General features: G+C 33.7%; 1 long non-coding RNA gene across 2 annotated transcripts; it reads left to right on the forward strand.

The window, feature by feature from the left end:
• Positions 1-23,258: 23,258 nt before the first annotated feature.
• On the forward strand, positions 23,259-27,408 carry LOC139877916 (uncharacterized). 2 transcript variants are annotated; one of them, XR_011768830.1, is made up of 6 exons: positions 23,259-23,392; positions 24,619-24,669; positions 24,754-24,856; positions 26,134-26,256; positions 26,762-26,845; positions 26,985-27,408. It is a non-coding gene; the product is annotated as an uncharacterized lncRNA (long non-coding RNA). The 2 variants fall into 2 exon arrangements; XR_011768829.1 differs by lacking the exon at positions 23,259-23,392 and having other exon boundaries at positions 24,378-24,669.
• Positions 27,409-27,631: the final 223 nt, after the last annotated feature.

Raw genomic sequence — 27,631 nt, forward strand, 5'->3', positions numbered from 1 at the left:
CAATTGGAGCTCTTATGTATCTTACAAATTGTACAAGACCTGACATTTCTTTTGCAGTTAATTTGTTGGCAAGGTTCAGCTCTGCTCCTACCAAAAGACACTGGAATGGGATCAAACACATATTTCGATACCTTCGAGGAACTACTGATTTAGGATTATTTTATTCTAACGAATCAAAACAAGATTTGGTTGGTTATGCAGATGCAGGTTATTTATCTGATCCACATAAAGCTAAATCTCAAACTGGATATGTATTCCTAAATGGAGGTACTGCAATATCATGGCGTTCTCAAAAACAAACACTTGTTGCTACATCGTCAAATCATGCCGAAGTGATTGCATTACATGAAGCTACTCGAGAATGTTTTTGGTTGAGATCAATGACACAACTCATTACTGATTCTTGTGGACTAGAACGCGATAAAAGTCCAACAACTATCTATGAAGATAATGCAGCTTGCATAGCACAGATGAAAGAAGGGTATATCAAAAGTGACCGAACAAAACACATACCACCTAGATTCTTCTCATACACTCAAAATCTCATTAAGGACAACCAGATTGAAATGAGATATGTGCAATCTAGCAAAAACTCTGCTGATCTTTTCACGAAAGCACTTCCAACTGCTATTTTCAGAACACACGTTCATAACATTGGCATGAGACATGTTCAAAAGATGTAACAGCTGAAGCGATGTCTACTTGAGGGGGAGTCAACTCCATGCTGCACTCTTTTTCCCTTAGCTAAAGTTTTTTCCCACTGGGTTTTCTTTAGCAAGGTTTTTAACGAGGCAGTAATTTATAGTTGATCTTCAACAAAATAAAATTGCTATCCAAGGGGGAGTGTTATAATAATAATAATAATATAGATATGGATAGTCAATTTTGGTGTATACATATAGTCAATTTTGGTACACAAAGTATGTATTTTTATATTGAGATTTTAGGCTATAAATACTCATGAATGCAAGCATTAAACTTGCACCATTTCTCACACTTACAAAGTGTTTCTTTCTTTCTCTCCATTATCATCTTTGTTCTTACACTTCATTATTAGTATTCTAAATCAAGAATCAAATCACTAAAGGTAGTTATAAGCCTACTGAATTATAACATCAAGAATCAAACCACTAAAGGTAGTTATAAGCCTACTGAATTATAACAAAATGCTATTTGTTGTGCAGATAAGAAAACATGATTGGACAGAGCATGGGGCATCACTGAGACTAGATTTATTCCAGAACATTCTGTTTACGAAGTAGCAGTTTGGCTAAACTTGCGAATATGTGAAGATCTTTTCAGTTCATTGCTTTATGGCATCTCGAAAATTACGGTTACATGTCGACGTCATCTACCATCGATTATGTTTATACGATTCAAGTGTAATATGTACATGTCGTCAAGTATGTATCTTTCCATTTCGTCTTAGTTAAGTTATGTAATTTAGTTTAGTTATTTTGATGGTTAAGTTTTTGCGCTATATGTAGCTTAGTTCCTTGTCATGTTTTTAGTACTACACAAGTTTTTGATGTTTTGTAACATGCTATGGGTATAAATTTTACTGTACTGTTTTTATATTGCAAAGTAAAGCTTGTATAAGGGTACTTAGTGTGGATTAATTGGTTGAATGTAAAAGTATCTTTTGATAACATTGTTTTGTTATTTTGTAGTAGTTTTCATGTAGGCTTTATGTACTATTGTCACTTCCAAGTTTTGCATTTATTGTTTGTAATATTACACAATGAGTAACATTGTTTTGTTATTTTGTAGTAGTTTTCATGTAGGCTTTATGTACTATTGTCACTTCCAAGTTTTGCATTTATTGTTTGTAATATTACACAATGAGTACTTTTCGTTGGATATTGGATAATAACTCTTGAGGTATCTTAATATGTTAGTCACTTTAAAAAGTTTGTTTTATAAACCCGTGATCTCACGTGTCTCATGACTAGTATGTATGTATGTATGTATGTATGTATGTATGTATGTATGTATGTATGTATATATATATATATATACACACACATATATTACATATATATATTATAAAATCCGAATTTTTCAGCATTTCGAATTTTTCAGCATTGTGCATTGGTTTCCGTGCCTGATGTGTGAGCTTATGTTGTAGGGTTCGTTGTTACGATTCCAAGGATGTGAATTACGTGTCAAACGGATTTATAGATTATTTTATATGAAATATTCTATAAATTAATTAAATGTAGAAATAAACTAATTATATAAAATAATACTAATGGGTAAAAGAAATAAATAATAATATTTATTAGTTTTGTATAATATTTATAATATAAAACTAATTATTTGTAAATAAAATTCAAGTAATATTATTTATTAATAAATAAAGTATATAAATTAAATTCATAATTTATTTCTAAATGAATAAATACTTATATTTAATAAATTAACATTTATAATATGAATTAATTATTATGTAATGAGGTTGTGAATTATTTTTTATATAATTAATTAAATACTTATGATAAAAGTAAATTAATAATTAAATAAATAAAACTTATGGTAAAGATTAATTTAATTTTTTATGACATGCTTTAATTAATATAACACTTATGATATAGTAACATTTAAAATAAAAGAACTTATGTTATAATTAATATTTCATAATTAATTTAACATACTCATGTTATAACTAATATTAATTAAATATTAATATTATATGTGATTATATCATTTAAACTTATTTTAATTTAATTAAATTTATTTAATGTAAGTAAACTTATAATATAACTTATATTATATCAAATAAAATTGTGATAAGTGATATTGGAATTTAGTATACATAAAATATTAAAGTTGACTTAGGTTGACTAGAGTTGACTTTTAGTTGACTTAAGTTGATTTTATCATTTGACTTTCGTTTGACTTAAGTCTGATAGTATGCTGCTTTAAACCGGTCTCCGCATTTCGGTTACTTTTCGGGGAAGTGTTCAAGTCCGATAGTACGCTGCTTTAAACCGGTGTGGTTGAGTGACATATATTGATAACTATTTAAACGGGTTTGTAGCCTTCAACGAGGGCTTTGTAATGAACTATAGTGTATTCAAAACGTATTAAAGGTGAATGAAATATCGAATCTCAAAGTTGCTAGTTTGGTGCAAAATCTAATAGATTTTGGCACTTGTCCCACATCGAAAGTGAGAGCAAACCTAAGCCTATAGTCTCAACTATAAATAAAGACATTAGGCTTATAGAAAGATGCACTATAAAATGTATAGCAACACACCACAAGTTGTGTAACTATACACACACAAAGTTTTTGTTTTCCTCTCAGCCGCAACAACTGAAAACAGAACACCCGGTGTACCCGCAACATGATCTCCGCATTTCGGTTACTTTTCGGGGAAGTGTTCAAGTCCGATAGTACGCTGCTTTAAACCGGTCTTCGCATTTCGGTTACTTTTCGAGGAAGTGTTCACATCCGATAGTACGCGGCTTTAAACCGGTCTCCGCATTTCGGTTACTTTTCGGGTATGTAGTACAAATATTGGCTATAGTGAACATAACTTGGTTTGATTGACACCCGGTGTACCTGCAACATGATCTCCGCATTTCGGTTACTTTTCGGGGAAGTGTTCAAGTCCGATAGTACGCTGCTTTAAACCGGTCTCCGCATTTCGGTTACTTTTCGGGGAAGTGTTCAAGTCCGATAGTACGCTGCTTTAAACCGGTCTCCGCATTTCGGTTACTTTTCGGGGAAGTGTTCAAGGCCGATAGTATGATGCTTTAAACCAGTGTACCCTGAAAACCTGCAACATGATCTCCGCATTTCGGTTACTTTTCTGAGAAGTGTTCAAGTCCGATAGTACGCTGCTTTAAACCGGTCTCCGCATTTCGGTTACTTTTAAAAGGGAACAAGAATCAAGTCAGTTAGATCATTTTATTTACTCCAGTTTCATATATATTTTATTCAGACTTATGATTTTATTTACTCGTTTCAATTTCATATATATTTTACTCAATTTCATACAGGTTATTTTATTTACTCCAGTTTCATATATATTTTACTCAGGCTTATGATTTTATTTACTCGTTTCAATTTCATATATATTTTACTCAATTTAGGCCCGGCCCAGAGGTGATACAACCTGTACACTTGTACAGAGCCCATGTTTTCTGGGGTACAGGTCATTTTATTTACTCCAGTTTCATATATATTGGGTACAGGTCATTTTATTTACTCCAGTTTCATATATATTGGGTCAGGCTTATGATTTTATTTACTCGTTTCAATTTCATATATATTTTACTCATATATATTTTACTCAATTTAGGCCCGGCCCAGAGGTGGTACAACCTGTACACTTGCACAGAGCCCAGCTTATGATTTTATTTACTCGTTTCAATTTCATATATATTTTACTCAATTTAGGCCCGGCCCAGAGGTGGTACAACCTGTACACTTGCACAGAGCCCATGTGGGGTCCCTATAGGGTATAAAAGACTATATTCTAATGAAATACGATTGAATTAGCCCGGTACAACCTGTACACTTGCACAGAGCCCATGTGGGGTCCCTATAGGGTATAAAAGACTATATTCTAATGAAATACGATTGAATTAAAAGGGCCTGGTCGAATTGGATTACAAAACTCATTTTACTTTAGTTTCAATTACAAAGGGCCCAATATTGTAAATAATTAATTATTCTTGAGTACCGCCTTATTAAATACTATACAAAAGTTTGTTTGGTAATCGATGTGGGAACAGTTTGTTTATTAATACTATCTGATATTGTTCAACTAAAGTTGATATATGCAACTCAAATGCCCTTAGCAGACCATGATCAGTTTAAGGCATAATATACATTAAACTTGTAGATATCAAGGTAATTAGGTAAAGGTAAAAAAAAGATTAATCCTATTGAACCACAAGTGAAACAAAAAATGGAATAAACAGTACACAAAACAATATATAGTAATATGAAAACATTAATCCTTCATATTTCTCTTCGAAGCTTCACCTTGATCATTATAGAGTGGTGTACTCTCGTAAATAAAATCATCCAACAAAGTGGATTATTAAAACATATGAAAAACTACTAAGTTCTTCAAGGATTGGATCAAATGATGACTTGATATAATAAATAATTGGTACGTATGAAACAAATTTATTTGTACGAATTAAATAAATTTGTAACTATAGCTATAATTACGTACGAATATCATAGTCTCCGTATTGATTAAGCCCCGAAAATTAACCCTCAATGGGCGACTTGAATGCTTCTTTAAATTAAAGGGCCTTTTTTTTTCGACTCGCTCAAGGCACTAAAAATGTCAGGACCAGCCCTGATTTTACTTACATACTTAAGCAGCAAGCATAATCGATGATAGGACAAAAATTAGATTATAACATAAACATGTCAGACCCATTAATGTCCACGTCATCAATTTTTTTCCCACATCCGAACATCATATACATCATTTCTAAAATTCATGAAAAACAACCAGAAACACAAATTCTGAAAAAATGCATCCAAATATGAAATGAAAGTTGCGTTTTCAATAACTGGAAAGAATGGAGCAGAATGGAGCGGCATCGAAAGCGGGTGCGTACCGCGGCATACAATGTGGAATGACCGGAGAGATAATGTTGTAATGTAATAATGTCACGTAATTCTCCACAATTGTGCCTGCAAACTTTTTACTAAAATAGAAAAGTACTCACAAAACTATATTAAAAGCTTAGTTGTGTTTGGTTTTAGTTACCTTCACCTCTCTACCAAAACTCGTTGAGTCATTAAATGACCCTAGGTTACTTATTAGATAAAAGTAAGTACAAATTTAGACCCCTACACTTACAAATAATTAATATCTCAGATGTCTCGTAGACATGTCACACTCTCTAAAAGCTGATAGGCTCAGCTCCTGAACGACCCCAACCATTACGAGTAAATAAATTTAAAAGTCACCTTACTGAAATAAAGTGACGCATCGTAGGCACATCACGAATCTCATCTCTGTTAGTCAGATTATTAATCCATGTAGTTAGCTCATGTTCTATAAGGTCCATTTATTTATGTATCCATTAAGTTTGTTAGCATCTTGGACTATTTATATTGCTTATCATTGTACGCTACATTCATTGAGTAATCAAAAATACAACGCCTTAACATGGTATTAAAGCCTCAACAAAGCAACTAAATCCTAATACACTCACAAATCAGCCGTTCTCATCTTCATGTATGAGCATCCATAATCATCAAATGTATAAGTTATACGTACAAAAGAACCAAATAAACACATAAATCTCCACTCAAACTCAACATCTTACAAAATTGTTCCACATCGTGAGCGGTCATTATCAGGAAAAGATTGAAACCGTTGAAAAGTGGGAAACCCCGAAAACTCCGGAATTTTATGAGATATTTCATGCTAATTGCCAAAAAAAAAAAAAAAAAAAAAAAAAAAGCCATTCCTTTATTCAATCTTATCTATATATAAATCCTTATCTTGTGATTTTATTTATTTAATCTAATAGCCCCACCACAAACAAACTCCAAGCACCTTATTTTCTCTTCAATTTAGTTTCGTTGTAGACGCTTGCCGCAACAACCTTCTTATTATATTTTTTGATAATTAATAAAATTTCTCCGGGTACCGTCCCCTTTATCCAAAAACAACCTTCTTATTTTATTAAACCTCACGATTACTTGCACCAAGTCTTCCTTTCTTTTTATCATTCTTATTTTTTGTTTCACAAGCATCATGCGTCCAGGAGGTAGAAATCATAAACCATCATGACAATCATATACTCAAGCCCAAATGTTGAGTATTATTAACGCCCAACAGAAATTAATTGAGCAGCTAAACCAGGCCCACACACAAGTCCAACATTCGTATTTGTCTTCCCAGCCAAGGCCCAACTTGCGACAGCCCATTTACTCAAGATCTGTGGCCTACACTGGTCCTCTCTATTTTGGTTTTGGGCCTTAAAAGGTATTTTAGTGAGCAGCCTAATCAACAACATCGGACATCCAACCTCGGACCCTCACAGCAGCCGCATGCTTTTAACACCATTACTCACCAGAATATTAGCGATGTAGGTTGGAATATGGACACTGGTACGTCATCTCATCTTACCTCTAGCAAAATAAAAATCTAAGTACTATTTTTAATCATTGCATATATCCATCTGTTACCATTGGTGACGGGAATTCATTCCAGTTGCCATTGGTGACGGGAATTCATTCCAGTCACCAATACCGGTCATAGCATATTGCCTAACGTACATCGCCCACTCCACTTAAACAATGTACTTGTCATCCCTAATATTGTCAAAAATATTATATTTGTTCGCCAATTCACTCGTGATAATAAAGTTTCCATTGATTTTGATGAATTTGGCTTTTCTATTAAAGATTACTTGACTCGCCAACTCCTCCTCCGATGTGATAGCACCGGAGATCTGTACCCGTTCAATCCAAAAACATCCATCCATACTCAGCAAGCTCTCCTCACTACTTACACTACCTGGCATCAACGACTTGGACACCCCAGCGTTGAAGCTGTTCGACGTCTTGTTTCGAATAATTCAATAGCCTGCAATAATACAAAGGCTCCCGAGTTTTGTCACGCATGTCAATTTGGCAAACACGTGAGACTTCCCTTTAGTGGTTCTAACTCGCATGTTGCTTCTCCTTTTGACATCATACATTCGGACTTATGGGCTTCTCCTGTTTTAAGTCTTGATAGTTTTAAGTATTATCTTATATTTCTTGATCATTACTCACATTATCTATAGGTGTATCCTTTACGAAATAAATCTGAAGTATTCAATAAATTTATTCAATTCTGTGCATTTGTTAAAACTCAATTTAATACTGAAATCAAAGCTTTTTAAATGCGGCCTCGGGGGGAATTCGATAACACCCGATTCCACCAATTATCTAAAACAAACGGGATCCAACTACGATTCTCGTGTCCACAAACCTTTCAACAAAACAAAAAATCTGAAAGAATGATTCGCACCGTAAATAACCTTATTCGCACCCTTTTGTTTCAAGCCAAACTTCCACCCACATATTGGGTAGAAGCACTTCACATGTCCGCCTACCTCTTGAATATTCTACCTTTCTCTGCCATCAACTACGAAATTCCTCACACCCAATTATATAAACATCCACCCAACTACTTCATCTTACGTGTATTCGGTTGCCTTTGTTACCCTCACCTCAACACCACAAATAAACTCGCACCACGTTTCACTCCTTGCATTTTCCTAGGATATCCCTCCGACCACCATGGCTATCGGTGTCTCGACCTCTCCACAAACAAATTCATTTTGTCCCGCCCCGTCACCTTCCATGAAGCATCTTTTCGCTTTGGCTCATCTACATCTTCAACTCCCCCTACTACTGACTCCGCTTCCTACGATTTTCTTGACCCACCTCCAAGTACGTTCTCTCGTACTTTTCCTAAACATATAATTTCCAACACCCCAACACACACCGAAACCAACACAACACCCACAACTAACACCACCGCAACTCTCAGTCCTCCATCCTCACCACCAAATGATCCACCACCTAATACCGATCACCATAACATCCCGACCAACACAAATACGACATCTACTCATCCTATGATCACCCGCCATCGCCTTGGCATCACTAAACCTGTTCAAGGCCTAAATCTTTATGTCTCCACTATATCACCCATTCCATCCTCATACTCTCACGCATTCAAAGACCCTAACTGGCAACATGATATGACCAAAGAGTATAATGCTTTAATAAACAATAGTAGTGGACCCTTGTGCTACACCCTTCGGACACGAACATAGTTTGCTTCATGTGGTTGTTTAAGCACAAGTTTAATGCAAATGGATCTTTAAGCAGATATAAGGCTCAGATCATTGCTAACGGTCATAGTCAGCGGGTGGGAATTGATGAGACCTTTAGCCCGGTTGTTAAACCGACCACCATTCTGACAGTTCTCAGTCTTGCTATTTCTCGACATTGGCATGTCCATCAGCTAGATGTCAAGAATGCATTTCTTCATGGTAATCTCTTTGATATTGTATACGTGCATCATCCCCCAGGGTTTCGTGAACCTACACGTCCGGATCATGTATGCCACCTGCGGAAATCCCTTTACAGATTGAAGCAGGCTCCTCGGGCATGGTAACAATGTTCACGCGATATGCCCAAAGCATTAGTTTTCAGCAGAGTAGATGTGAGACAACTTTATTTATATATAGACAAGGAGCTGACACTGCCTATCTTTTACTCTATGTGGACGACATCATACTAACCGCCTCCTCGATAGCCTTTCTTCAGCGGGTTATTACATCCTTACATCGTGAGTTCTCTATGACCGATCTTGGCGCTCTAAACTAATTTATGGGGCATTTCAATTACACATAACTCTTCTGGATTGTTCTTTTCTCAAAAGATGTACACCACAAATATACTTGAGCATGCCGATATGACTAGCAGTCAGCCGAACAGGACCCCCGATCGAAACCTACTTCAAACTTTCTGCCACGGGTCCCTCTGTTGTTAACCCAAATCTGTATCGCCGCCTTGCCGGTGCCCTTCAGTACCTCACCTTCATACGCCCCGAAATTTCTTATGCCATCCAGTAAATATGTCTATTCATGCATGATCCGCGAGAGCAACACTTTTCCACCCTAAAGCGGATTCTCAGATATTTTGGGGTACTCTTGACCTTTGTCTACAGCTTTAAGCATCCTCTACCACATCTCGGACGGCATACTCAGATGCTAACTGGGCCGGTTGCCCCACTACTCGTCGCTCGACCTCAAGATATTGTGCATTTTTGGGTAATAATCTCATTTCATGGTCATCTAAAGATGTTGCCATTTTGCTCCAGTGCTGAAGAAGAGTATTGAGGCGTTGCTAACGTCATTGCTGAGATATGTTGGCTTCGTTATTTTCCTTGTGAGCTTCATTGTCCTTTGTTGTAACAACCAGAATTTTTTCATTAAATATTTGACAATCGTTAGTTATAATCTTTGTTTTTCTATGGTGAATTTTTTTTGAAAGATCATCATGGGTTATGATATATATATATATATATATATATATATATATATATATATATATATATATATATATATATATATATATATATATATATATATATATATATATGACTGCGACGTAATTGATTGATTTTAACTATTGTTAATTTGCAGTCTTGCCACACCATTTCTAAATGATTAATTAAATTCTATATAATTTAAATAATATTCCTATATTAAGTGAAAATGTGTGATTATGTGTAGGGGTGAGCGTGGGGCGGTTGGGGGCGGTTAATGACAATACCCGCCCGCATAACCGAAACTTTGGTTAATTAAAATTCTTAACCGTTCGGTTCGGTTAATAAACGGTTTGGTTAATGCGGTTTATATGGTTAATTTGTGGATAAATTGGTTAATTCGGTTAACCATCTACAACAAAGAGAATTTAATGAATTTGAACAATGAGTAATGATATATAAGGTTTTGATGGCACCGAGTAACGAATTATATCGTTTAAGGACGTATATCCATACAAACCTAGATGGAAAACATCAAACATTCAAGTTAATTTGAACCAAATAATGATTTAAATACTATTGTATTTTAAATGTATATCGTTACAATAGAACATATCAAACGATAACGCTGTTGTAAACATACTTTAGTGGATACATTCTTTAAGATCAGTCGACGAGAAGAAAATATGAAATCTTGTGGTCTATTATTATGATTTGATATATATAGGTTAAACCTATAACTCACCAACATTTTTGTTGACGTTTTAAGCATGTTTATTCTCAGGTGATTATTAAGAGCTTCCGCTGTCGCATACTTAAATAAGGACGAGATTTGGAGTCCATGCTTGTATGATATTATGTAAAAACTGCATTCAAGAAACTTATTTTGTTGTAACATATTTGTATTGTAAACCATTATGTAATGGTCGTGTGTAAACAGGATATTTTAGATTATCATTATTTGATAATCTACGTAAAGCTTTTTAAACCTTTATTGATGAAATAAAGGTTATGGTTTGTTTTAAAATGAATGCAGTCTTTGAAAAACGTCTCATATAGAGGTCAAAACCTCGCAACGAAATCAATTAATATGGAACGTTTTTAATCAATAAGAACGGGACATTTCAGTTGGTATCCGAGCGTTGGTCTTAGAGAACCAGAAAATTTGCATTAGTGTGTCTTATCGAGTTTGTTAGGATGCATTAGTGAGTCTGGACTTCGACCGTGTTTTCTTTAAAAATGATTGCTTAACATTTTTGTTGGAAACTATATATTTTTAACATATGAATATTATGTGATATATTAATCTCTTAACGTGTTTGATATTATGTGATAGATGTCTACCTCTAGAACAAGTCCCATTGACTCACCTAATAATAATGAAGAGTCAAATGTAAATTGGAATGATTCATGGACTGATTCACAAGTTCCCGAAGAGGAACCGGAAGAAGAGTCGGAACCGGAAGAAGAATCGGAACCGGACGAAGAATCGGAACCGGAAGAAGAATCGGAACCGGTGGGGGAAATAATAAAACGGTTAAGTAAAAGAGAATCCTCAACCAACCGACCAAGGTTAATTATGGTCAATGGTGTTTCCGCCAAGGAAGCAAAATATTGGGAGGATTACCAATTCTCCGATGAATCGAATTCCGACGAGAATTCCGATGATGTTATAGAAATTACCCCAACTGAATTTAAAAAGGCAAAAGAAAATAATAAGGGAAAGGGCATAAAAATAGAGAAATCTAATTCCAACCCCGATGAACTTTATATGTATCGTCAACCCCCGAAGTCCTTAAGTTGTAACAATGACCCGGGAACCTCTAAACCACCAGGTTTTTCTAAACCAATGTGGATAACGACGGCTCGTATTAGGGGAACATCATATATCCCTAGAAACTTGGCAAAACGAACCAAAACCGAAGAAGAAGAAACGAGCGAGTCGGAATAAGATAGTTGTATTCGTGTGGTGTAATATATGTAATATAGTGTTCTTATGCTTTATGATATATGTAAAAATTGCTTGTATTAATAAGTATTTTTTTTATGAAACTAACTCTTGTCTATTTTACAGTTTAAAAACACAAAATGGATAGACAACCCAATATTTTAAGAGACCTACCCGGAGACATGATTGATGAAATCTTGTCTAGAGTCGGCCAGAATTCTTCGGCACAACTATTTAAGGCGAGATCAGTTTGTAAGACATTCGAAGAACGTTCCAAGAATGTCTTGGTTTATAAGAGACTTTCGTTTGAAAGATGGGGGATATCACATTGGGAAACCCATAAGTTACGATGTGTTTACTTTGACGCATATATTGCGGGGAACCCAAATGCTATTTTACGCAACGGGTTAAGAAATTATTTTGACTCAATATATCCGAATATTGGACTTTGTGATTTAGAAAAAGCGGCTAACATGCAACATAAAGAAGCATGTTATGCTTACGGATTAGTAATGTTCGCTTCTCACCAAAGTGAGAACAAGAACATCGGGCTACAACTATTAAACAAAACGTTTCCACAAGTGACGGAGTCGGTAATTGGGGTAAGAAATGAGGTTTTTAGATTATTACGGGACTGTTGGACATTACGTAACCCTCGTCCCTTTGATGACGTTACAACACGCTGTCTTATCAACGGCCATAACGGTTATGTTGCACAAGACCAAGGATGGGAAGTAGTCCTAGTAAAACCAGAATGCATGACTTGTTTCTGGACGTATGAATTACGTGTCTTTATTGCCTTTGCTGAACGACTTGTGTACTAGCTAGAATTATCTTCACAACTATCTTGTATCAAAGTTATTGTGTGCTATATTTCATGCTTTATGTAAAATAAGCGGTATTGTAAGTTTGTAAAATATTGTATAAAAGTTTGAACGCGAAATATTATTATAATCAGTTTTTCATATAGAATTGTAGTAGTTGAATTGTATATTAGCTACTAAGTATGAACTTAACGGGTAGGTACTACCCGAATTTAAACTTATAAAACGCTAATATGAAGAAAAAGCTTTTATAAATGAGTTCATATTATGCTACGAAATACTATTAACTACTCTTAATATTCTGTATGATTAACTTGTTCCATTTAACTATTTTGAAGGAAATGGCACCGACTACTCGACACACCGTGAATATGAATGAAGAGGAATTCCGTACTTTTCTAGCTTCAAACATAGCCGCAGTACAGGCTGCGCTACATACCAACAATAACCTTGGATCTAGCAGTACAGGAAATCGTGTAGGATGCACCTACAAAGAATTCACTGCCTGCAAACCTTTGGAATTTGATGGAACCGAAGGACCGATCGGATTGAAACGGTGGACCGAGAAGGTTGAATCGGTGTTTGCCATAAGTAAGTGTACTGAAGAGGACAAAGTGAAGTACGCTACGCATACCTTCACAGGTTCTGCGTTAACATGGTGGAATACCTATCTAGAGCAAGTGGGACAAGATGATGCGTACGCACTACCGTGGTCAGCATTCAAGCACTTGATGAACGAGAAGTACCGTCCCAGAATCGAGGTCAATAAGCTCAAGACAGAACTTAGAGGGTTACGAACCCAAGGATTTGATATTACCACGTACGAAAGACGATTCACAGAATTGTGCCTATTGTGTCCGGGAGCATTCGAAGATGAGGAAGAGAAGATCGACGCGTTTGTGAAAGGATTACCGGAAAGAATCCAAGAAGATATAAGTTCACACGAGCCCGCCTCCATACAACAGGCATGTAGAATGGCTCACAAACTAGTGAACCAGATTGAAGAAAGAATTAAAGAACAGACTACTGAAGAGGCCAATGTGAAGCAAGTCAAAAGAAAGTGGGAGGAAAACGGTGATAAGAATCACCAATACAACAACAACAGCAATTACAACAATAATCGCAACAATTATCCCAACAATCGCAACATCAATCGCAACTACAACAAACGACCCAACAACAACAACAACAACAACAACAACAACAACAACAACAGCAACTACAACAATCATCCCAACAACAATAATAACCGCAACAACAACAACAATCAGAAGCAGCTATGCCAAAGGTGTGAAAAGAATCACTCGGGGTTCTGCACCAAATTTTGCAACAAGTGTAAAAGAAATGGTGTCGGAATGAGGGGTTAATAGAACGAAAGGAACAAGTAATGCCAATGTAGTGTGAGGTCTACGGACCAGGGGTTAATAGAACGAAAGGAACAAATGGTGTCGGAACGAGTAATGGCGGAGCAAGTAGTGTCGGAGCAAGTAATGCCAATGTAGTTTGTTATAAATGTGGAAAACCAGGCCACATTATTAGAAATTGCCCGAACCAGGAGAACACGAATGGACAAGGCCGTGGAAGAGTTTTCAATATTAATGCGGTAGAGGCACAGGAAGACCCGGAGCTTGTTACGGGTACGTTTCTTATTGACAATAAATCTGCTTACGTTTTATTTGATTCGGGTGCGGATAGAAGCTATATGAGTAGAGATTTTTGTGCTAAATTAAGTTGTCCATTGACGCCTTTGGATAGTAAATTTTTACTCGAATTAGCAAATGGTAAATTAATTTCAGCAGATAATATATGTCGGAATCGAGAAATTAAACTGGTTAGCGAAACATTTAAGATTGATTTGATACCAGTAGAGTTAGGGAGTTTTGATGTGATAATCGGTATGGACTGGTTGAAAGAAGTGAAAGCAGAGATCGTTTGTTACAAAAATGCAATTCGCATTATACGAGAAAAAGGAAAACCCTTAATGGTGTACGGAGAAAAGGGCAACACGAAGCTACATCTTATTAGTAATTTGAAGGCACAAAAACTAATAAGAAAAGGTTGCTATGCTGTTCTAGCACACGTTGAGAAAGTACAAACTGAAGAAAAGAGCATCAATGATGTTCCCGTCGCAAAAGAATTTCCCGATGTATTTCCGAAAGAATTACCGGGACTACCCCCACATCAATCCGTTGAATTTCAAATAGATCTTGTACCAGGAGCTGCACCAATAGCTCGTGCTCCTTACAAACTCGCACCCAGCGAGATGAAAGAACTGCAAAGCCAATTACAAGAACTTTTAGAGTGTGGTTTCATTCGACCAAGCACATCACCGTGGGGAGCTCCTGTTTTGTTTGTCAAGAAGAAAGATGGTACATTCAGGTTGTGTATCGACTACCGAGAGTTGAACAAACTTACCATCAAGAACCACTACCCACTACCGAGAATCGATGACTTATTTGATCAACTACAAGGCTCGTCTGTTTATTCAAAGATTGACTTACGTTCCGGGTATCATCAAATGCGGGTGAAAGAAGATGATATTCCAAAGACTGCTTTCAGAACACGTTACGGTCATTACGAGTTTATGGTCATGCCGTTTGGTTTAACTAATGCACCAGCTGTGTTCATGGACCTTATGAACCGAGTGTGTGGACCATACCTTGACAAGTTTGTCATTGTTTTCATTGATGACATACTTATTTACTCAAAGAATGACCAAGAACACGGTGAACATTTGAGAAAGGTGTTAGAAGTATTGAGGAAGGAAGAATTGTACGCTAAGTTTTCAAAGTGTGCATTTTGGTTGGAAGAAGTTCAATTCCTCGGTCACATAGTGAACAAAGAAGGTATTAAGGTGGATCCGGCAAAGATAGAAACTGTTGAAAAGTGGGAAACCCCGAAAACTCCGAAACACATACGCCAGTTTTTAGGACTAGCTGGTTACTACAGAAGGTTCATCCAAGACTTTTCCAGAATAGCAAAACCCTTGACTGCATTAACGCATAAAGGGAAGAAATTTGAATGGAATGATGAACAAGAGAAAGCGTTTCAGTTATTGAAGAAAAAGCTAACTACGGCACCTATATTGTCATTGCCTGAAGGGAATGATGATTTTGTGATTTATTGTGATGCATCAAAGCAAGGTCTCGGTTGTGTATTAATGCAACGAATGAAGGTGATTGCTTATGCGTCTAGACAATTGAAGATTCACGAACAAAATTATACGACGCATGATTTGGAATTAGGCTCGGTTGTTTTTGCATTAAAGACTTGGAGGCACTACTTATATGGGGTCAAAAGTATTATATATACCGACCACAAAAGTCTTCAACACATATTTAATCAGAAACAACTGAATATGAGGCAGCGTAGGTGGATTGAATTATTGAATGATTACGACTTTGAGATTCGTTACCACCCGGGGAAGGCAAATGTGGTAGCCGATGCCTTGAGCAGGAAGGACAGAGAACCCATTCGAGTAAAATCTATGAATATAATGATTCATAATAACATTACTACTCAAATAAAGGAGGCGCAACAAGGAGTTTTAAAAGAGGGAAATTTAAAGGATGAAATACCCAAAGGATCGGAGAAGCATCTTAATATTCGGGAAGATGGAACCCGGTATAGGGCTGAAAGGATTTGGGTACCAAAATTTGGAGATATGAGAGAAATGGTACTTAGAGAAGCTCATAAAACCAGATACTCAATACATCCTGGAACGGGGAAGATGTACAAGGATCTCAAGAAACATTTTTGGTGGCCGGGTATGAAAGCCGATGTTGCTAAATACGTAGGAGAATGTTTGACGTGTTCTAAGGTCAAAGCTGAGCATCAGAAACCATCAGGTCTACTTCAACAACCCGAAATCCCGGAATGGAAATGGGAAAACATTACCATGGATTTCATCACTAAATTGCCAAGGACTGCAAGTGGTTTTGATACTATTTGGATAATAGTTGATCGTCTCACCAAATCAGCACACTTCCTGCCAATAAGAGAAGATGACAAGATGGAGAAGTTAGCACGACTGTATTTGAAGGAAGTCGTCTCCAGACATGGAATACCAATCTCTATTATTTCTGATAGGGATGGCAGATTTATTTCAAGATTCTGGCAGACATTACAGCAAGCATTAGGAACTCGTCTAGACATGAGTACTGCCTATCATCCACAAACTGATGGGCAGAGCGAAAGGACGATACAAACGCTTGAAGACATGCTACGAGCATGTGTTATTGATTTCGGAAACAGTTGGGATCGACATCTACCGTTAGCAGAATTTTCCTACAACAACAGCTACCATTCAAGCATTGAGATGGCGCCGTTTGAAGCACTTTATGGTAGAAAGTGCAGGTCTCCGATTTGTTGGAGTGAAGTGGGGGATAGACAGATTACGGGTCAGGAGATTATACAAGAAACTACCGAGAAGATCATCCAAATTCAACAACGGTTGAAAACCGCCCAAAGTCGACAAAAGAGCTACGCTGACATTAAAAGAAAAGATATAGAATTTGAAATTGGAGAGATGGTCATGCTTAAAGTTGCACCTTGGAAAGGCGTTGTTCGATTTGGTAAACGAGGGAAATTAAATCCAAGGTATATTGGACCATTCAAGATTATTGATCGTGTCGGACCAGTAGCTTACCGACTTGAGTTACCTCAACAACTCGCGGCTGTACATAACACTTTCCACGTCTCGAATTTGAAGAAATGTTTTGCTAAAGAAGATCTCACTATTCCGTTAGATGAAATCCAAATCAACGAAAAACTCCAATTCATCGAAGAACCCGTCGAAATAATGGATCGTGAGGTTAAAAGACTTAAGCAAAACAAGATACCAATTGTTAAGGTTCGATGGAATGCTCGTAGAGGACCCGAGTTCACCTGGGAGCGTGAAGATCAGATGAAGAAGAAATACCCGCATCTATTTCCAGAAGATTCGTCAACACCTTCAACAGCTTAAAATTTCGGGACGAAATTTATTTAACGGGTAGGTACTGTAGTGACCCGAACTTTTCCATGTTTATATATATTAATTGAGATTGATATTTACATGATTAAATGTTTCCAACATGTTAAGCAATCAAACTTGTTAAGACTTGATTAATTGAAATATGTTTCATATAGACAATTGACCACCCAAGTTGACCGGTGATTCACGAACGTTAAAACTTGTAAAAACTATATGATGACATATATATGGATATATATATAGTTAACATGATACTATGATAAGTAAACATATCATTAAGTATATTAACAATGAACTACATATGTATAAACAAGACTACTAACTTAATGATTTTTAAACGAGACATATATGTAACGATTATCGTTGTAAAGACATTTAATGTATATATATCATATTAAGAGATATTCATACATGATAATATCATGATAATATAATAATTTAAAATCTCATTTGATATTATAAACATTGGGTTAACAACATTTAACAAGATCGTTAACCTAAAGGTTTCAAAACAACACTTACATGTAACGACTAACGATGACTTAACGACTCAGTTAAAATGTATATACATGTAGTGTTTTAATATGTATTTATACACTTTTGAAAGACTTCAATACACTTATCAAAATACTTCTACTTAACAAAAATGCTTACAATTACATCCTCGTTCAGTTTCATCAACAATTCTACTCGTATGCACCCGTATTCGTACTCGTACAATACACAGCTTTTAGATGTATGTACTATTGGTATATACACTCCAATGATCAGCTCTTAGCAGCCCATGTGAGTCACCTAACACATGTGGGAACCATCATTTGGCAACTAGCATGAAATATCTCATAAAATTACAAAAATATGAGTAATCATTCATGACTTATTTACATGAAAACAAAATTACATATCCTTTATATCTAATCCATACACCAACGACCAAAAACACCTACAAACACTTTCATTCTTCAATTTTCTTCATCTAATTGATCTCTCTCAAGTTCTATCTTCAAGTTCTAAGTGTTCTTCATAAATTCCAAAAGTTCTAGTTTCATAAAATCAAGAATACTTTCAAGTTTGCTAGCTCACTTCCAATCTTGTAAGGTGATCATCCAACCTCAAGAAATCTTTGTTTCTTACAGTAGGTTATCATTATAATACAAGGTAATAATCATATTCAAACTTTGGTTCAATTTATATAACTATAACAATCTTATTTCAAGTGATGATCTTACTTGAACTTGTTTTCGTGTCATGATTCTGCTTCAAGAACTTCGAGCCATCCAAGGATCCATTGAAGCTAGATCCATTTTTCTCTTTTCCAGTAGGTTTATCCAAGGAACTTAAGGTAGTAATGATGTTCATAACATCATTCGATTCATACATATAAAGCTATCTTATTCGAAGGTTTAAACTTGTAATCACTAGAACATAGTTTAGTTAATTCTAAACTTTTTCGCAAACAAAAGTTAATCTTTCTAACTTGACTTTTAAAATCAACTAAACACATGTTCTATATCTATATGATATGCTAACTTAATGATTTAAAACCTGGAAACACGAAAAACACCGTAAAACCGGATTTACGCCGTCGTAGTAACACCGCGGGCTGTTTTGGGTTAGTTAATTAAAAACTATGATAAACTTTGATTTAAAAGTTGTTATTCTGAGAAAATGATTTTTATTATGAGCATGAAACTATATCCAAAAATTATGGTTAAACTCAAAGTGGAAGTATGTTTTCTAAAATGGTCATCTAGACGTCGTTCTTTCGACTGAAATGACTACCTTTACAAAAACGACTTGTAACTTATTTTTCCGACTATAAACCTATACTTTTTCTGTTTAGATTCATAAAATAGAGTTCAATATGAAACCATAGCAATTTGATTCACTCAAAACGGATTTAAAATGAAGAAGTTATGGGTAAAACAAGATTGGATAATTTTTCTCATTTTAGCTACGTGAAAATTGGTAACAAATCTATTCCAACCATAACTTAATCAACTTGTATTGTATATTATGTAATCTTGAGATACCATAGACACGTATACAATGTTTCGACCTATCATGTCGACACATCTATATATATTTCGGAACAACCATAGACACTCTATATGTGAATGTTGGAGTTAGCTATACAGGGTTGAGGTTGATTCCAAAATATATATAGTTTGAGTTGTGATCAATACTGAGATACGTATACACTGGGTCGTGGATTGATTCAAGATAATATTTATCGATTTATTTCTGTACATCTAACTGTGGACAACTAGTTGTAGGTTACTAACGAGGACAGCTGACTTAATAAACTTAAAACATCAAAATATATTAAAAGTGTTGTAAATATATTTTGAACATACTTTGATATATATGTATATATTGTTATAGGTTCGTGAATCAACCAGTGGCCAAGTCTTACTTCCCGACGAAGTAAAAATATGTGAAAGTGAGTTATAGTCCCACTTTTAAAATCTAATATTTTTGGGATGAGAATACATGCAGGTTTTATAAATGATTTACAAAATAGACACAAGTACGTGAAACTACATTCTATGGTTGAATTATCGAAATCGAATATGCCCCTTTTTATTAAGTCTGGTAATCTAAGAATTAGGGAACAGACACCCTAATTGACGCGAATCCTAAAGATAGATCTATCGGGCCCAACAAGCCCCATCCAAAGTACCGGATGCTTTAGTACTTCGAAATTTATATCATATCCGAAGGGTGTCCCGGAATGATGGGGATATTCTTATATATGCATTTTGTTAATGTCGGTTACCAGGTGTTCACCATATGAATGATTTTTATCTCTATGTATGGGATGTGTATTGAAATATGAAATCTTGTGGTCTATTATTATGATTTGATATATATAGGTTAAACCTATAACTCACCAACATTTTTGTTGACGTTTTAAGCATGTTTATTCTCAGGTGATTATTAAGAGCTTCCGCTGTCGCATACTTAAATAAGGACGAGATTTGGAGTCCATGCTTGTATGATATTATGTAAAAACTGCATTCAAGAAACTTATTTTGTTGTAACATATTTGTATTGTAAACCATTATGTAATGGTCGTGTGTAAACAGGATATTTTAGATTATCATTATTTGATAATCTACGTAAAGCTTTTTAAACCTTTATTGATGAAATAAAGGTTATGGTTTGTTTTAAAATGAATGCAGTCTTTGAAAAACGTCTCATATAGAGGTCAAAACCTCGCAACGAAATCAATTAATATGGAACGTTTTTAATCAATAAGAACGGGACATTTCATTGGCTTCGTTATTTTCCTTGTGAGCTTCATTGTCCTTTGTTGTAACAACCAGAATTTTTTCGTTAAATATTTGACAATCGTTAGTTATAATCTTTGTTTTTCTATGGTGAATTTTTTTTGAAAGATCATCATGGGTTATGATATATATATATATATATATATATATATATATATATATATATATATATATATATATATATATATATATATATATATATATATATATATATATATATATATGACTGCGACGTAATTGATTGATTTTAACTATCGTTAATTTGCAGTCTTGCCACACCATTTCTAAATGATTAATTAAATTCTATATAATTTAAATAATATTCCTATATTAAGTGAAAATGTGTGATTATGTGTAGGGGTGAGCGTGGGGCGGTTGGGGGCGGTTAATGACAATACCCGCCCGCATAACCGAAACTTTGGTTAATTAAAATTCTTAACCGTTCGGTTCGGTTAATAAACGGTTTGGTTAATGCGGTTTATATGGTTAATTTGTGGATAAATTGGTTAATTCGGTTAACCATCTACAACAAAGAGAATTTAATGAATTTGAACAATGAGTAATGATATATAAGGTTTTGATGGCACCGAGTAACGAATTATATCGTTTAAGGACGTATATCCATACAAACCTAGATGGAAAACATCAAACATTCAAGTTAATTTGAACCAAATAATGATTTAAATACTATTGTATTTTAAATGTATATCGTTACAATAGAACATATCAAACGATAACGCTGTTGTAAACATACTTTAGTGGATACATTCTTTAAGATCAGTCGACGAGAAGAAAATATTTTTTTAATAATTGAATATAACGACTTTACGAGGTGACACAATTTATAACAATATATAAGTTACAGAGTATTATTTCAAATTTTACTTTATAAATACAATTTGTGTAATATTAACTAAATACAGAGTATTGTACTAGTTTATTATATATACATATATATACATATATATACATATATATATATATATACATATATATATATATACATATATAATATAATAAACTAGTATAATGGTGCGATGCGGTTAAATCGGGGCGGATAATCTTTATTTTCATAACCGCCCCATAAAATTCGGTTAATTCAAAATCATTAACCATAACCGCGGTTATATGTTCGGTTTGGTTAATTCGGTTCGGTTAAAATGGTTATGGTTTGGTTAATTCGGTCTTATGCTCAGCCCTAATTATGTGTTAGGGTGTTCCTTTGTGTAACAATTATATTCAATGAATCATCTCGATTTCCTAACCCACGGTTATATATTCGTGTTTTCCAAATCCAAATTCTTTTACGTGACATTCTATGTCAATGGAATAATAAAATATTCTTATAATTTAATTCGTGTATTATTAGTCTTCTCGCGTATCATAAATCGCGTGATGTTCTAGATATTCGAGTCGAGTTCATTTATCGTTCGGGTCAAGGTCAAAAGGCCATGTTTTTGAGTTGGGCCAATTAGGCCCAATATAGTTGAATCATTTTGATAGTCCAATGGACTAGTCCATCTTTTTCTTTTTAAAGTGTATTTAGCCCACTTTGTAAGTTTAAATAAATTAAATAAATGTGTATAGATAACATCTAGTTTTAAATAAATAAATAAATAAATAAATAAATATATATATATATATATATATATATATATATATATATATATATATATATATATATATATATATATATACATATACCGGGCAAAAATTTTTTTTTTAAAAAAAGAAGCTATTTTTAGTTGCTTTTACTTAATTTAAAAATTAGCCATGCTCTTAATTAATTAAATTTATAAATTCAAAATTTAGGATAAGGTAATATTTTAGATAAGTTTTTTTTAAAAAAAAAACTGAAAAAAAAATATATATGTATGATATAATAGGCCGAATAAATAAAAAAAAGAGGAATTTATTTGATGACTTTTCTTCCAAGATTATCTATATATGTTTTAGTTTTAATTTAGGATAATATCAATTTAAATAAGGGATAAGATTACACAATATTTTTTTAAAAAAATAAATAAATAAATAAATAAATAAAAAAGGTCGGTCAACTTAAATGGCATTTTTTGCAAAGTTTGATTTACCTCGTTATATTTGATTTTATCCCAATTATCTTTCCAAACAACAACAAAAATCAATTTTCTCTCCCTTTTTCTTTCTCTCCCACGACTTCACCACCATCACCATCATCTTCATCATCTAATTTTGATCTCCTATTCATAATTGTTCATCATCAATTAAGTTGATTAATATATTTGGGTTCTTGTAACGCGATCTACACATCTATCTTTCCCGTTTATTGATTTGAGGTAGACATAAAACTCCATCTTTTTCAATTCTTCATGAATATTATGTTATTATGCTTGTATGTATAGTTATAGTGCTTGGATATAATTGTGGTGATGTTTAAATAATTATAATATGTTAAAAACGCGATTTTTGGTTAATTAAAATTCGGACAGAACTGAGTTTTCTGTTTTCAGGAACCGCGCCATGATTTTTTGATGAAACTTTGTTGCTCATCGTGTTCCTCTCGACGAGTAGTGCGATTTTCGTTTAGGATTCGTATTATAGAACTCTAAGATATGATTTTTTAAGTTTATATAAATTAAATGTATAAAATAATAATTAGAGCTTATGTAACCTCGAAATTCGTGACTGATTTTGACTGATTTGACAAGGTCATTATGTGATCGATGTTGCGACTAAAATATATATAAAATGCGTTAAAAATGAACGTACGAATTAAAAGATAACATATATATATATATATATATATATATATATATATATATATATATATATATATATATATATATATATATATATATATATATATATATATTCTATCCAATCCAATCCAATGCTTTTAAAATGTTAATGGTATGACATCACTTTTTAATTTTAACCTTATCTTAAATAAAATAAAGGACACATGTCACTCTATAACCACTCTTGCTTACATCATTAGGGTAATTAACTTTAAATAATTTTAATTATAAATTAAAAAATAAAAATATTACTCCTTCCTTTCCATCTTAAGTGTCCACATTTCTATTTTGGGATGTTCCATTTCAAGTGTCCACTTGTTTTTTCAACCAATCAAAATGAGTTATTCTGAAGAGAAGATTTCTTATTGGTGGAGAATGGAGTTACTGGGAATTTCCTAAAACTGTGTGTAAAACTCGCTTTTGCACGCTTATGCTGCCTAGAGCTTCACAACATTTTAAATTTTTTCAGTTTCTACAGTTTATCACCTCATCCCATAATTGAAATTAAAAATTCGATTGTACAAGTAATTCTCCAATCTTGCTACTTGATTCATCTCCTCACAAATTTCTTCTTTCTCTCATGGAATTTTTATTTTATCTATCTCTATATTATAAGTCTCAGTTCCAGGCAATGTAAATTTTAGGGTTTTAGGTTTGATATTCAACTTTCGTGTGGTATTTTTTGTAATCCACAATCTTCTAATTAAAGCTTTACTGTCGTTCGATCGTCGATTCAATATATGTTGCGGCTGCCATGGCTCCAGCTTCAATTGTAGAAGATGACAAATACCCAATTTTCACCATCTCATTTACAGGTAACCACTACCCATAATTATCATTATCGATTATTAACTATATATTTGTTAATTTCATATTGTTTATTTTGGCTTTGGATTCAGAAGCACTTCCCAATTGATGAATAACAAGTTACATCCAAAATTGATCTTAAGGTAAAGGATATAGCAGTGATGCCAATACACATATATTTGAAGTTCCAAGAAGGTATATATGCATCTTTATATTTGATTTCTTAAATATTGATTGGATGTAAACCTAACGTTTAATGCTATCTTTTTTAGTATTTGGGGTAAGACATTTTGTAATCATATTTACGGACAGGAAAAAAGTTCATCTTTATTTGTTAAATGCACACTATGTGTTTGATGAAATGCCCAAATGAAACAAAATTAATTTTTTTTCTTTCTGAAATGCACCTCTACATGTTTCTGACGTAATGTTTCTATGCAAATTGTTGCTCTCGAGAACTGTCGCTGACTTTTTGCTTATCAATAATTGCGTTAATAGGGTTGATTATATAGTATGATTTCACATTCTAATGTCATTGCAGTATATAGGTTTTACTAGAAATTTTATGATTTATAATTTGTGAAAGTTGAACAAATGTAGCCATTAATCAATTTAGTGTGTACATTGCTTTTATGCATTATATAAGTACTCACTGATAAAAAATATTTCTATGTAGATATGTTACCAATAATTTAGTTGGCATATCTTTCAGCAAATTCTAGGGCCAAATTACAATAATTATTAGATTACTAGATAGTTAGCAAGTAAGGCATGTTTTTTTGTAGTTATCTACATATCAAGCACTCCTCGAAGCAAATAATCTAAAACTCATCTTCATGGTCCGTTTTTCGTAGTGTCTATTCTATGATTCTATGTGTTTTGGATAGTGTCTAATCTATGCTTTTAGGATGTATAAAAAAAAAAAAGTAAACTAAACTGAATGCTATTAGTGGATTTTTATAGCAAATGAAAACAATAAAAAAATGTCCATAATCAAGTTCTTATCACAAGGTAATAATCTATTCTTTCCACTTGTGATGGGAATAATGATGCACTAGAATAATCTATTCTTTCTTCTCTCTACCTATTTTCATGCCTGAATTGCTTAGTACAGATTAACATGTTTCGTGGTACTACAAAAGTTCCTATAAAACTTGAAGGTCTAAAGTTTTGATGCCGGTTCAAAGTAATTTTTTAACCAAATAATTTTTAGCAATCATCATTTCTTAATCACTAACTAATCAAAGTTCATATGTATTGTTTTGATGCAGGTTCAAAGTTTTTTCTAACGAAAAGATACTCATTTACTATTTTGCATTTGTGTGATATGTTATTTTAATGTAACCGGTTTATATAGTTTAATAGTAACATGATGTTTAAGTAGCCTGATAATATATAATAATATAAATTTTAAATCTGTATAACTTTATTGCTTCTTAACTACAACGAGTTATATTCTTTGTTTGGTGCAGGCTCAACCCATTATAATGGCTCTTTGATGTTTCAAGATTTTTTAATTTGCAATCTGCAACCAACGATTATTTGATGTTTTGATTGACATTTGATAGGGAAGTAGATAGAAGCTTATGGCTATGGTGAGATCTTTTTCCCTTTATTTTTTTAAGAGCCATGTGCATTTTTCAACTCGAAATTAAAGAATTAGATGGTTTTATTTCACCTATTGAACTTTTTTAGTTAATCTAAAAGTAGCACTAAATGCCTTGAACACTTTATCACATCGTTTTATCATGTTTATCTATTAATTCTCTTATGTCTTTGTATTTAAATAGCTTGTTGATTGCATATAGTGAGTATTGTATATAAAATCTGCCAGGTTCAATATTTTGCTGACATGTTTAAAAAAACTTTGATGGATATTCCAAATATTTACCCTTTAAAATGAACACTTTTGTGTTAGTTTTTCATCTGAGCATGCTTATGTAGTTATGCATGTTTTCAATTTGCTAAACTTTCAAAAAAAGGTGATAAAGTTATAAAAGAATGTGATTTGATACTATTGGTTAATTTAGTTCTCTGTAATTTTGAAATTAGTACTTTTTCGTGGTTGATTTACTTTTTGTTGTATATGTTCATGAACAGTGTTTGGGTAGAATTTTCCCGCCGATAACCAAATACAGTTCACGTGATCACACCTTCGGTTAGCAACGGAGGTTCCTCTTCAAGGCAAGAAAAAATCTTACATGTTATTCATGGTATCTGCCTTGGGTAGAAAAAAGCATACATGTTATTCATGGTATCTGCTTCAACCGATTAGTTTACACCGATTTTGAAGATAATTTGTTAAATGCTATTTGTTGTGCAGATAAGAAAACATGATTGGACAGAGCATGGGGCATCACTGAGACTAGATTTATTCCAGAACATTCTGTTTACGAAGTAGCAGTTTGGCTAAACTTGCGAATATGTGAAGATCTTTTCAGTTCATTGCTTTATGGCATCTCGAAAATTACGGTTACATGTCGACGTCATCTACCATCGATTATGTTTATACGATTCAAGTGTAATATGTACATGTCGTCAAGTATGTATCTTTCCATTTCGTCTTAGTTAAGTTATGTAATTTAGTTTAGTTATTTTGATGGTTAAGTTTTTGCGCTATATGTAGCTTAGTTCCTTGTCATGTTTTTAGTACTACACAAGTTTTTGATGTTTTGTAACATGCTATGGGTATAAATTTTACTGTACTGTTTTTATATTGCAAAGTAAAGCTTGTATAAGGGTACTTAGTGTGGATTAATTGGTTGAATGTAAAAGTATCTTTTGATAACATTGTTTTGTTATTTTGTAGTAGTTTTCATGTAGGCTTTATGTACTATTGTCACTTCCAAGTTTTGCATTTATTGTTTGTAATATTACACAATGAGTAACATTGTTTTGTTATTTTGTAGTAGTTTTCATGTAGGCTTTATGTACTATTGTCACTTCCAAGTTTTGCATTTATTGTTTGTA

The sequence above is a fragment of the Rutidosis leptorrhynchoides genome, chromosome 11, assembly GCF_046630445.1.
Source record: "Rutidosis leptorrhynchoides isolate AG116_Rl617_1_P2 chromosome 11, CSIRO_AGI_Rlap_v1, whole genome shotgun sequence".
NCBI classification, from domain to species: Eukaryota; Viridiplantae; Streptophyta; class Magnoliopsida; order Asterales; family Asteraceae; genus Rutidosis; species Rutidosis leptorrhynchoides.